Source organism: Lissotriton helveticus, chromosome 8 (assembly GCF_964261635.1).
Source record: "Lissotriton helveticus chromosome 8, aLisHel1.1, whole genome shotgun sequence".
In the NCBI taxonomy this organism is placed as follows: domain Eukaryota; kingdom Metazoa; phylum Chordata; class Amphibia; order Caudata; family Salamandridae; genus Lissotriton; species Lissotriton helveticus.
The window spans coordinates 30138916-30152469 of record NC_136069.1 but is presented as its reverse complement, the minus strand read 5'-3'; the positions used below and the strand labels follow the sequence as shown (position 1 = coordinate 30152469).

Sequence of the window (13554 nt, the reverse complement as noted above, 5' to 3'; positions counted from 1 at the left end):
ACAAGGGTAGGCAAGTCCCTGGGACACAGCCACTTCAGCTCGAAGTTCGTTCAACTCCCTGATACGTCATGTGCAGGGCAGATTGGGTTGGTAGGGGAGTGGGGCTAAGTCTGGAGATCACCCGGTAGTCCGTTTTTCTTGGTGGTTGTTGCCCATAGGATGTAGGGTGGCAGGATTAAGGTCCACCACCTGTGTGGCGCATAAGGGATGCACTTGGTCTCCCTCAGGCATCCAGAGTCCAGTTGGGGTTTTCGGGTGGAGTTACTGGGTGTGATAGCGAGTGCACCCCTTAACTCAGTAAGGAGGCCAGAGAGCAGAATCCTGGGGGCCCAACGGGGAAGGGAGAGGGGACAGAAACCCACCACTGCGCAAATTCGCAACCGATCTCCCTACCTGTAGGCGTTCAGGTGTCGTCCCGCGTTGCTGCTCAGTAGGATGGTGAATTTGGCTCACTTTCTTCAGTGGAGTCAAAGCTCTGCTCTCCCCTCCTAGGTCTCACCAGTCCTCCAGGCCTAGGGTGAGCGCCTCTGCATCCGGGGTTCCCGCGATTCAGGAAGAGGGCCCACGCCAGGCTCCGAACCCCCTCGGAGCAGGGGGCAGCAGCAGGGGAGTCCCAGGAGGCTTAATAGGAGTGAGGGGGTTTAGGCCTTCATTGGGTGCGGGATAAGCACGCACTGAGACCCACTCTGCTTCAGGGTCAGCCACAGTGCTTGAACAGGCATCCAGGGCCCAAATGCAGGCTGGTCCACACAGGCTTTCATGTTGTGCTTGTCTCAGATGTCAGAGAGGCTGTGCCAGGCGGGGCGGAGAACGGGTACAGGGCCAATCATTGCATGGTTGTGTTAGTGGCACCCTCGGGCCTCTGACTGCTGCCGCAACCCGATGCGGGTTTCACAGGCGGTGGCGGGCCATCGCCACGTTGTTATGAGGCGGGAGGGTGAGATCAGGCCCCTATGCTCCTGTGTGATGGGTGTGGCCCACCATTTGTCCGAGGCGCAGCCGGGAGGTCCAGGCTCACCGGAGAAGAGAGGGAGGACCAGGGCCCGCCGCCGCATGAAACAGCCTCCAAACTCCCCACCAGAGGTCGGCCAGACGCCGTCCTGAGCCACTAGTCCGCAGGATGACAAAGCCGGTTCCTCTCCCTCGGTGGTGTCAGGGCTCCGGCTCCCCCTCCCAAGACTCGCCAGTCCACCAGGACCAGGGCTGGCGCCCCCGCACCAGAGGTTCCCACGTCCCAGAGAAGGCGCTCCCCCAGGATCCGGGCCCCTTCGGAGCAGGTGGTGGATACAGAAGAGTCCCGCAGAGACTTAATGATCAGGAGGGGTGAGAACTCCACTGGAGGCCCCCGCTGCGCGACCACCGCTGCCGATCCCCGTCGGCACGGGTCCTGGCCGTCGTCAGGGGCGGGATGGGCACGCCTTTGGTCTTATCCTCTCTCAGGGACAGCTCCGGTGCCCGAGTCGACACCTGGGGCCCAGATGCACACCAGCCCAAGCGGACCTTCAGTTGCGTCCACTCCAGGTTCGGGACCCTCCTTGCCGGAGGGTCCCCACCCCTCTGGGGAATGCACAAGTCTTCGTCTGTCACCGGTCCGCGCGGGAGACGACTCTAAGCACCAGACCAGGACACCGGGTAAGGCTACAGGCCAAAGTGTTGTTTCAGGGCCAGCCGTCGCGTCTTTACATCTATGGTTTTCCCAGGGCCTCTGATTGCTTGTCTTACTTGATGTGAGGGCCCCAGGAATGCAGCGGGCCGCCTTTACACCATTACAAGGTGGGAGGATGATCGCTGGTCCTTATGCTGTTCTGTGGACACAGGGGTGGTGTAACTAAAAGCTTTATAAATGGAACTGAACTGAACTGTGGCGAGTGCGGGCTGCCATTTTGTCTTGGATGCAGTCGGAAGGCCCTGGCGGATCTGACTGCTGCACTTCACGCCTCATGGTTCTGCTCCACGCCAATGTCCACCCCTGGCTGCAGCTGAGTGGATGCCAGTGCTGGAGGGGAAGATTAGCTGCCGATGGTGGCGGACGACAGAGGGGTCCAGAGCACTCTCAGAGTGCAACCGCCATCTTGACGCTCCAAGCCACGCCCCCGTACAGGTTTTAAGACTAGAACTTGATCTTACTAGTTAATTTGCCGCGACAATGGCAAAAATAGTTTAATGGGCCTATAACTCATTTCATACAAAAGAAGGTTCTCTCAAAGATATATTGAGGCAGGAACCCCTAGAAGTACACAAAATAACATACTTTTATGGAAAACCTAAAATTGGTGTTAAATCAACTGGAATGTAAGATGGAATGTTTGTGTGTCTAGACCGTGCACAAATTAAATTTTTCTTAAAAACCTTGATTCCAAGATTAAGTCTCCCTTTCATGATGTGTGAACTCTGGAAGTGCATACTGTTACTGTGTAGAGATGTCCTTTTTTGGTCTTGGCTTAGAGACGTGCGAAGCGCGTTCTCGGCAGAGAACTATAGCAATCGTTTTAGGCGACAAACGGAGACAAGAGCTGGGCACGCGCCCAGCATTCTGAATGGGAGAGGGAGCGACAAGAGCTGGCCACACTCGGATTTGGTAGCACGCACGCTCATGGCGCCAGCGTCTCCGCCGCGTGCCGATGACTGCTCTGTTCCTGGCCGGCTTCACGGAAGGCAGCATGCTTGTTATGATAAGTCATCTACAGGAAATTGTTTAATTATACAATGTTTTGTCCTAACGTTACCCAGAAAAACACATTCTGTAATGGTAGTAGCGGTGTTTTAAATGAGAAGGTGCCCTCAGGCACTGCCTTTCTTAAATTTGAGAGGGGGCAGAAGTACCAGCACCTTTTCGCACTGCTGTAAAGCGTTTGATGGATGAATGAATGAATGAATGAATGAATGAATGATTACGTATTTGTATCGCGCATGGCTACCCGAAGGCATCCCAGCGCTTTAGACAACGTTCACTCACCAAGATCAGACAAACAGGAGGGTTTTCAGTGACTTCCTGAAACTAAGATGGTTACTTTCCATTCTAAGATAGAGTGGAAGATTGTTCCAGAGTCTAGAAGCCTGTAGGGAGAAGCGTCTGCCACCCATGCGCACTTTCCTCATTTTTGGAATTGCGAGGAGATTCTTATTAGAGGATCTTAGTTCCCGCTTAGGGAGGTAGGGACAGAATAGTGACTGTATGAGTGAGGGACCTTTTTTGTGGATTACTTTATGGACCGTAACCAGGGTTTTAAATTCGATCCTCTGCTGCAGCCAGTGCAGTTGACGGAGTGCAGGTTTGGCCGATGTCCTTCGCGGTATGTTCAGCAGCGTGCGTGCTGCACAATTTTGAACAGTCTGCAGTATCTTGATTGTACCTTGGGGGGAGCCTAGATATACCGCATTGGAGTAATCCAGGCGTGATAAAATCAGCGCCTGTACTAATATCCTTCTGGCTTCAAAGGGAAGAAGACTGATAATCTTTCTCAGAAGCCTAATAAGTGCGTAGCATGTGGCAGCTACCTTACGGGCGTGGACTGAGAAATTAAGAGCAGGGTTCATCCATACCCCAAGGCTCTTAATTTGGGTCTTCGGCTTGGGTGGTTGACCCAGCTTGTCTGGCCACCAGCCCTCCACTGTAGTTGGAGCCTTATAACCCAACATCATCACCTCAGTTTTAGACCCGTTCAGTTTCAGGAAGGATTCATCCATCCATTCCCGAACTTTATTGAGGCAGCTGGAAAGTCTTTCAAAAGGAGCCTCCTGGGTAGATAGTGAGATGATCAGTTGCGTGTCATCTGCGTATGTAACAAGTTGTACTCCCCAGGGAAGCACCATCTCAGCCAAAGGCCTCATATAGATATTAAATAAGGTGGGCTGAGGGATGAGCCCTGGGGTACACCGCAGTTAAGACACATTTGGGGAGAGGATGCATCATTATCAAAGACTACAAAGGTCCTGTTAGACAGAAAGGAGTGCAGCCACTGTAGAGCGTGGCCTGAGACACCAACTTCCTCCAGCCTGCGAAGCAGAATGGAGTGGTTCACGGTGTCAAAGGCCGCGCTGAGATCTAATAATAATATGGCCGCATGATTCCCACTGTCAACGATCTTCCTTGCTTCCTCAATCACTGTGATCAATGCAGTTTCAGTGCCTTGATTTCTCCTAAACCCTGTCTGCGTAGTATGGAAAAGATTATTATCCTCCAAGAAGGTAGCCAATAAAGAATTGACATACTTCTCAGTAAGTTTACTGACAGTGGGCAAAAGAGAGATGGGGCGATAGTTGGCCCAGTCCTCAGGGTTAAGATTGTTTTTTTTTAACAGGGCCTTAACTTTAGCCTGCTTCCAGGTTGATGGTACCTGGCCCGAAGTCAGAGAGGCGTTGATCACCTCCTGAATGACTAGGGCCACCGTATCAGATACCAGATTTAGTATTGTGGGGGGTGCGGGGTCATTCGGGGAGCCTGATTTCAGGTTCTTTAAAAGACACTGAGTTGTAAGGAGGTCTATCGGACAAAACTCATTAAGTAGAATTAGGTCCTTATGGAGTACCAAGGGGGGTCCAGTGGGCAAATTCTGGAAAGATGAGTATATGGTGTCTAATTTATTGAGGAAGAATTTGGCCAATTCCTCGCAACGTACCTGGGCCAATCCTAAATCTTCAGTTGGGGCAGGAGTAGTGACCAAAGCTTTAAAAATTTTGAAGATTTCTCTTGGGGAATTGGCAGCCATACTAATCTTGGTATGATAGTAATTGGATTGGGTGATTTTAATCTCATCCTTATACTTTTTCAGGGCAAGTTTGTATTTGGCCTTGTCACTTTCGGAGTAATGCTTTCTCCACTGTCTTTCCTGTCGCTTGCAAGCAAGTTTTAGTAATTTCAAGTCAGGCGTGTACCAGGCTTTCTTGTTCTTGCCACTTCTATGAGATAATTCTATCTTTGGAAGGGCAAGATTCAAAGAGGTCTCCAGCCACAGATTGAGGGACATATCAGCTTGCAAAGGGTCAGAGGAGATTTCGGGTCGAGTGTTCTTAAGTTTGGCATCCCAAGTTTCAATAGGTAGTTTGGACCAGATCCGACAGGATTTTTTTATGAGTTTAGCAGGTTCAGGTAGGTTCTGCGAGGGCATAGAAAACAGTATTAATGAATGATCAGACCACGGGATCCTGATCGCATTATCATAACTCAGAAGCTCGACATTGGTATAGCAATGATCAAGAATATGTCCTGCTGAGTGTGTTGGATCCGTGACTAGTTGTTTCAGATGGAGAACTTCGAGACCGGTGCTCAATTTAATGGAGGCCGGTGCATCAACTTCCTCTGCATGGATGTTGAAGTCTCCCAAGATGGTAAAATTGGGGTGGATGGTAGAGTAGTTGCTAGCTACGCAGGCAAGATCTTCACAGAATTGACCACATGGGCCGGGAGGTCTATAGAGCAGAATTCCAGAAAAGGTGTTAGTGGGAGAAAAGGAGATGGCAAATTTAATGCTTTCAGCCCCAGAGATAGAAAGATTTTCAAATCGACACCCAAGGATATTCCTATAGATAATGGCAATCCCTCCCCCCCGATCAAGAAGACGATCTAGTATATGGCATAATTGGGAGGTAAAGCCCGAACAATATCCGGTTGAGAACAGTCATTTGTCCAAGTTTCTGTGAGGAAGAGTACGTCTAAGTCTCGTTCCTCCACCAACATAGCGAGCTCAGTCGCATGTTTGGGTAGGGAGCGACAGTTAAGTAAGGCCAGACGGTATTTATCAGCGCCGCCCTCCGTGCGATGTAAAATTTCGGGGAAGAGATTATAGCTGCATCCAGTGCAAAAGTTGGGGGCACAAATGTGGCTACCCAACAAAATACACTTAGTGGACACAGAAGGTTTCAGATCCAACAACTCATTCCGGCTATATATAATCGCCGGTCTAACCTGTGTTGTGGAGGATAGCATCGTGGCCCCTGGTCCCGGTCTGGCACGGACGGGCACAGATGGGCTGTCCTTAGGCGCTCCTTTGGCGCGATGTAGGCGCATCCGCAAAGCGCGTCCGCTGCGCGGAGAGAGTACGTATGGCTAAATACTAACGCCGAGTGCCTGGCGCTTCCGAAACTAGACTGCACCCTGCTCAGCAACCTGGGAGATCCCTCCCTAAGATGGCCGCCGCGTTTTTGTACTTGCCTCCTAAGATCGAGGCTGGACTGAGCCCTCAATCGGCACAGTCAGTAAAGTACAGGAAATTTTAAAAATGCCTCCAAGGCTAAAGTAATGCAATAACACAAGAAATAACAATTTTTTTTAAAAACGAACTTCAGAGCAATTCAGAGTGTGCTGTGGCAGTGTGTGTCTCCCGGCTTCCGCCTCAGGAGAGTAAGCGTGTCTCGCGAGCAATGTTAGTTTCTGGCTAAATACTAGCGCCGAGTGCCTTGCGCTTCTGAAACTAGACTGCACCCTGCTCAGCAACCTGGGAGATCCCTCCCTAAGATGGCCGCCGCGTTTTTGTACTTGCCTTCTAAGATCGAGGCTGGACTGAGCCCTCAATCGGCACAGTCAGTAAAGTACAGGAAATTTTAAAAATGCCTCCAAGGCTAAAGTAATGCAATAACACAAGAAATAACAATTTTTTTAAAAACGAACTTCAGAGCAATTCAGATTGTGCTGTGGCAGTGTGTGTCTCCCGGCTTCCGCCTCAGGAGAGTAAGCGTGTCTCGCGAGCAATGTTAGTTCCTGGCTAAATACTAGCGCCGAGTGCCTTGCGCTTCTGAAACTAGACTGCACCCTGCTCAGCAACCTGGGAGATCCCTCCCTAAGATGGCCGCCGCGTTTTTGTACTTGCCTCCTAAGATCGAGGCTGGACTGAGCCCTCAATCGGCACAGTCAGTAAAGTACAGGAAATTTTAAAAATGCCTCCAAGGCTAAAGTAATGCAATAACACAAGAAATAACAATTTTTTTTAAAACGAACTTCAGAGCAATTCAGAATGTGCTGTGGCAGTGTGTGTCTCCCGGCTTCCGCCTCAGGAGAGTAAGCAATGGGAGAGTACCGGCACTTCTTCTCATTGGTAAACAGGCACCCAGACAACACCGGCTTTTGGCATGGGCGAGCTGGGCTCAGGCACAGGGCGCCAATATTCAGAGGGCTGGACGGAGCTGTATGTATTAACGTTATGCAAACAGCAGCAAACTTCTCACCTTTCTCCAACCTCTGTGACTCTGCGCTCTCGTTTCTTTCAGTTTAAAGCATTTTTATTCATACCATGGAGGATATTTTTAACGGACAGCACATTAGCCCCCTTCCTTGCCCCCTTCACCCTCTCATCCTTCACCTTCTCACCCTTGCTGACACACACACACAAATGTTGTTCATGCTACGAATGGCGGGGGACCTTGCTTTTGAATTCCATGATCCTGTTCACATTTATGCACTGAGATCAGATCGGAACCACCCTCACGCTTTCCCACAAATCACTGCAGAGAGGCAGTGTTTTGCTTCCTGACCAAGGTTCAGGGGCTCGGTAATCTGACTCATCCCATTAATCCCATATATTGCATGGGATGCTGTGTGCATACGTTGAAATACAAGTGCCCCCTATGAACACGAGGGACGCTTGTTGTTCACAATGCACTAATTGTAAAGCATAACACTTTACAGCAGCTGAGCAAATGTTCAGTATAATAAAGAGGTTATGCACTTTTCTTACTTGTATTCGATCATGTGCACAGATGCTACAAGAGCTGTAGTGTGTGTAAAGCCTTTAACCAGTTCTGCTTTTTAGCAACTGAGTGTTGCATTTTGGGACTTGTAGACTTGTTATCGCCCTTACAGGGACAGGATGTTGCCGGTAAAAAAATCCAGGCCTGGCTGAAAGAGAGGTTTATCACATAGGCCCCCATGGAATCCCACAGCTGTGTCTGCCTGCGTGCGAGTTGTGTGTCTGTATGTGGGCCAACAGATATCTTCCTGCCGCTCAAATGCAGAAGGTGGGAACGTGTGAGGTTCCGTGATTTCCGAACCGGACTCGATTTTGTTTGAGTTGTTCGTGACGCCATTTTGTGCTGCCCTCACGTAGGCCGTGGAGGTAACCGAACTAACAAAGTTGCATAGGCTTCGTTGTTCATGTACGCATTAACTAGGCCTTTTCTGACTTGCGAGTGAACTGCAAGACGCTGACCCAGTCACCTGAAACTGACCCTTTTGCGAAGCCAATTTCTCTAGCTGATCGTTGTCTGAAATTGCCAATCAATGTTCAGGATATCGTTAACTTTAAGTTCCTTGCACATATCTTATCCTATTGAGCATCTGAATTGTTCCTTTTCTTACGACTTTTCATTACATGGGTAGTGCTTTCAATTATGGGTTTGTCCGGCTTGTGGAAATCGAATTTGGGACATTCCTAATAATTAACTTGTGGGTTGGTACGATGTAAATTGAGCTTTTTGCAATGTGATAATGTGTGGGGAAATGTATTTCATACGTCAGTATTTGTCGCAGTGGATGTGCATTCATAATGAGTAAAATGTGGATAAAAAGTGATGTCTTGCTCTACGAAAATTGAGCAGTCTCCTGAGTTGTACACCGTGTTGTATTGCTGGGATTACTGTTACTAGCTGCAGCTAATAAATTTGATCTCTGACGCCACCTAGAAGTATTCCGTGTCTCTGTATACCAAGACAGGGGAATCCGAAGACTTTGGGCGTGTCCCTGGCGCCGCTGGGTTCTGCAAACCCGGTTCTTCACATGAAACGAGGCTCCAGGACATCGGGAGAGTCCCAGGCGCCCTGACCTAAAGCTTGCATGTCAACACTCACTAAGAGAGGATGCTCAGGGCTGGTGTGTCTTTTGGAGCGGTTTAGACAGCATGTGAGGGCATTTATAAAGAGACAGCATGAGAGACAGCAGAGTGGGAGTGACAGCAGAGTGGGAGTGACAGCATGAGAGAGAGTTACAGCATGAGAGACAGCAGAGTGAGAGTGACAGCAGAGTGAGAGTGACAGCATGAGTGACAGTGACAGCAGAGTGAGAGTGACAGCCAAGTGAGTGACAGCCAAGTGAGAGTGACAGCCAAGTGAGAGTGACACCATGAGAGAGTGACACCATGAGAGAGTGACACCATGAGAGAGTGACACCATGAGAGAGTGACACCGTGGGAGACAGCAGTGTGAGAGTGACAGCAGTGTGAGAGTGACAGCAGAGTGAGAGTGACAGCAGAGTGAGAATGACAGCAGAGTGAGAGTGACAGCATGAGAGAGTGAGAGCATGAGAGAGTGAGAGCATGAGAGTGACCCCATGAGAGAGTGACAGCATGAGAGACAGCAGAGTGAGAGTGACAGAGTGAGAGTGACAAATGCAAAAACAATATGTGATGGACAGAATGCAGAACAATGTCATACATTCACCCCAGTACAGAGATCTGGGCCTAAATCCATCGTTGTTTTGCTCACCATGCCATTCCAGTTTGAACCCAGCCATATGCAAATCAGTCTTGACCCTGTGCCCCATGGGAACAGTCCAGCCCGAACTGCCAAGCCAGGTCCTCCCTGGACTGGAAACAAGCATCCAAGGACCGGTTTCGGGTTTTCAGCCCTCATCAGCCTGGATAGCTTGATTCCAGTGGCATGGAGAGCACGGGACTCACGTCTGAGCATACCCGTCCCACTCGGGGTGACAAATGCAAAAACAATATGTGATGGACAGAATGCAGAACAATGTCATACATTCACCCCAGTACAGAGATCTGGGCCTAAATCCATCGTTGTTTTGCTCACCATGCCATTCCAGTTTGAACCCAGCCATATGCAAATCAGTCTTGACCCTGTGCCCCATGGGAACAGTCCAGCCCGAACTGCCAAGCCAGGTCCTCCCTGGACTGGAAACAAAACAGGTTTTGAGTGTGCAGGGTGAGCAGTGTGAGACTGTGTAGGGTGAGCAGGTTGTGTGTGTCTAAGGTGAGCAGTGTGTGAGTGTGCAGGGTGAACATTGTGTCAGTGTGCAGGACAAACAGTGTGTGAGTGTGCAGGGTGAGCAGTGTGTGAGTGTGCACGGTGAGCAGTGTGTGTGTGTGCAGGATGAGCAGTGTGTGAGTGTGTATGGGTGAGCAGTGTGTGAGTGTGTAGGGGCAGTGTGTGAGTGTGCAGGGTACGAAAACACGAACTAAGTCCACCACACACACACACACACACATAAGACCACACACAAGACCACACCACACACACACACACACCACCACACACACACGCTCTCACACCACACTCCCACCACCACACACTCACCACCACACACTCACCACACACCACCACACACTCACCACCACACATTCACCACCACACACTCACAAACACACACCACCAGCCGTCAGTGCACGCTTTTACCGGGCACAAACACCACCAGCCGTCAGTGCACGCTTTCACCGGGCACAAACACCACCAGCCGTCAGTGCATGCTTCACCGGGCACAACCATCACCAGCCGTCAGTGCAGGCTTCCACCAGGCACACACCACCAGACGTCAGTGTACGCTTTCACCAAACACACACACACACCACCAGCCATCAGTGCACGCTTTCACCAGGTACACACAACACCAGTCGTCAGTGTACGTTTTCACCAGGCACACACCACAAACCATCAGTGCACGCTTTCACCAGGCACACACACCACCAGCCGACTGTGCACGCTTTTACCAGCCACACACAACACCAGCCGTCAGTGCACGCTTCCACCAGGCACACACACCTCCAGCCGGCAGTACACGCTTCCACCAGGCACACACACCACCAGCCGGCAGTGCACAATTTCTACAGGCACACACACCACCAGCCATCAGTGCACACATCAATTTTTAACGCATCCACAGTTAACTATTGTAGCAATCGCAGTATGGTGCACTTTTAAACATATTCATCTAAAGCGCAGCATGCCACCATTGCTACAATTCCAATCCAATCCACATAATTCCACTACACACCACATGCATACACATGGCTAAAAGACATTGCCATTTACAATGCCATTAGGTCTAACTCAAATATATCCGAGACCTATTGCATTTCCAATGCTTGTTTAACAATGGGATATCTCTGGCTGCTCAGAACAGTACAGTGTTACTGCTCTTCCTTTCACGATGTGTGCTCTCTGGCAGCTCAGCCTGTTGTGGTGTATTGATGTCCCTTTCACGATGAGTGATCCCTGGCAACTTAGAATATTACAGTGTTACTGCTCGTCCATTTCATGAAGTGTGACCCCTGGCAGCTCAGAACATTATTGTTACTGATGTCCCTTTGACAATGTGTGATCTCTGGCAGCTCAGAATGTTACTGATGTCCCGTTCACGATGTGTGAGAATGTTACAGTGTTACTGCTCACCCTTTTCATGATGTATGATCTCTGGCAGCTCAGAATGCTACAGTGTTACTGCTCACCCTTTTCATGATGTATGATCTCTGGCAGCTCAGAATGCTACAGTGTTACTGCTCACCCTTTTCATGATGTGTGTTCTCTGGCAGCTCTGGGTGCTACCGTGTGGCTGATGTCTCTTTTCATGATGTGTGATCTCTGGCAGCTCTGGATGCTACTGGTCTCCCCTTTGACAATGGGCGGTTTCCTGCCTCTCAGAAATATAAAATGCCCCTAACACAACAATTACAAAGGCTGTGTTGGCTGGTTTTAAGAAAACGGGCTGCCGTTCATGCCTCTACCCTCTGAAGGGTGGCCCTAGGCTTTGCACATCAGAGATCGAAGAAGCCCCCAGGTGAAATGCCCTCGACATACTAGTGCAAGTGGATATCTGCCTGGCTGTCAGACCGCTGGTGGCTCGGGCTAAGACCCCATAAAAGCCTCTGGAGAGCTGAGGACTTGACACCCCTCCTCCTTAGAGATCCTACATGATGGACCCAGCCCCCCACCCCCACCCCCGACCCCTTGGCCCAGCGGGCTCTTTTTAATGTTATTTAATGCACCCGACAGATTGGTTCAAGGGCCCCAGAGAGGTTCAGTGACACCAACCCGCAGCAGCTTCAGGTACACGAAGGACCAACCAACCCTGGAGAAACCCTGCACTCTGGGGACAGCAGAACTGTACACATGTACATTGGTGGTCACACACTGGAGCAGGAAGCACTAAAATGTGCACTAAAATGTGCCTTTAAAGGGAAACTGAGTTTTAAAAAAATGCACATTTTTAATAATATCCATTGTACCTTATTATGAATGCATGTAAAAGGATGCATTTTAACAAAACCTCGACCTCAGATCGTACAAGTGACCATACATCACAACCTATAAACAATAATGACATGTAAATAAAAATAAAGCTGCCCCCCCAAAAAAATCACACTCAAAATCTACAATCAATAAAAAACTAACACAGGTGTACTTGACCCCTAATGTTTTCCTAAATCTAAATTTTGTCCATCTTCCTTTGATCTAACAATATGTTTTCAGTTACGTTAACATTACGCTTCAATGATGTCAGTTTTTGTTATGTCTTGAGGCTCAAGATCAGGTGGCATCACTTCCTATGATACAGGGTCGAAGATCATATACCACTTCCTAAGATGCCAAAGGGTGTGTGAATGCACTTCCATTACCCCTAGCAATTTAGTGAATTGCCCTCTGCCTCTTCCCTCCCTCCTTTCCTACCAATGACATAGTTTTGCTGACATGATAAAATGGTGTTATTTTACCAATAGCCAGAGGTGTGTGGGCCTGGCTAACCTCTTTCGTCCTTCTTCACTATCATAGAAGGTTTTTATGTCCCTGGGATAGACAAGGGAGTAGTTTCAGGGGGTGTTTGGGATGATACACCCCCCTAATAAATGGATTACGTAGTAAATAGTTGGGTAAATGTGCTTTAACTCGGGTATGGCGAGGTGTTTGTCGTGTTTCACTTGGAACTATTACATACACATGCAGACAAAAACACACACACATTGTCACCTTTGTTTTAAAGGTCTGAAAAATTGTTATTTTACAACATTTTTTGTTTTAAGTGCCCTCCACTTCCTTCCTACTGCTCCTTAACCCGCCCCCCGCCCGCCCCCCACTCTCACCTGCCCTGCTTCTCATATAATGTATTTGAACCAGTGTGATTGTTGGGAAACCTGAAGCTCTCACCCCCTCAAACCTACTGACCAAGCTACACCCCTGCACACGAGGTATAAACACGCCACACTTTTATACACGAACGTACAGCTGTGTCACATCAGCATCATAAAGACGTATGTACCTCAGCTGCAGAAGCATGTCTGGTGGCGCTGTACAGACGAGAGACTGCACCATCAGCTGAGACAGAGCAGGGAGGATGGCAGACATGACAGAAGGACAACAATGGCACCGGGCTCACTGGCGCATGCGCAGAAACAGGACTCGGTGGATTAATTAATGTTACTAGCATGCTGTAGTGTGTGGTGTCCCGCGCGTGCGCATGCGCAGACCGCCTCTCTACGCACGCACCAATGAGCAGTGGCTTATCCCTGCGCGCACTTCCGTAGGCAACTGACAGGTGTTATGTGCGCCTGCGTGCGCATGCGCATATAACACATGTCAGACCGGGATAAACACATTTGTTACCCCAGTCGTGAGTTCGCC

At 49.5% G+C, this 13554-nt stretch overlaps 1 protein-coding gene across 1 annotated transcript in view; it reads right to left on the bottom strand.

The window, feature by feature from the left end:
• Window positions 1-13292, bottom strand: part of LOC144772260 (uncharacterized) — a 71317-nt gene extending 58025 nt beyond the window's left edge. The window contains exon 1 of the mRNA XM_078656482.1: window positions 13193-13292. The gene's annotated coding sequence lies outside the window, so the exon portion shown is untranslated. The remainder of the gene's footprint in view (window positions 1-13192) is intronic.
• Window positions 13293-13554: the final 262 nt, after the last annotated feature.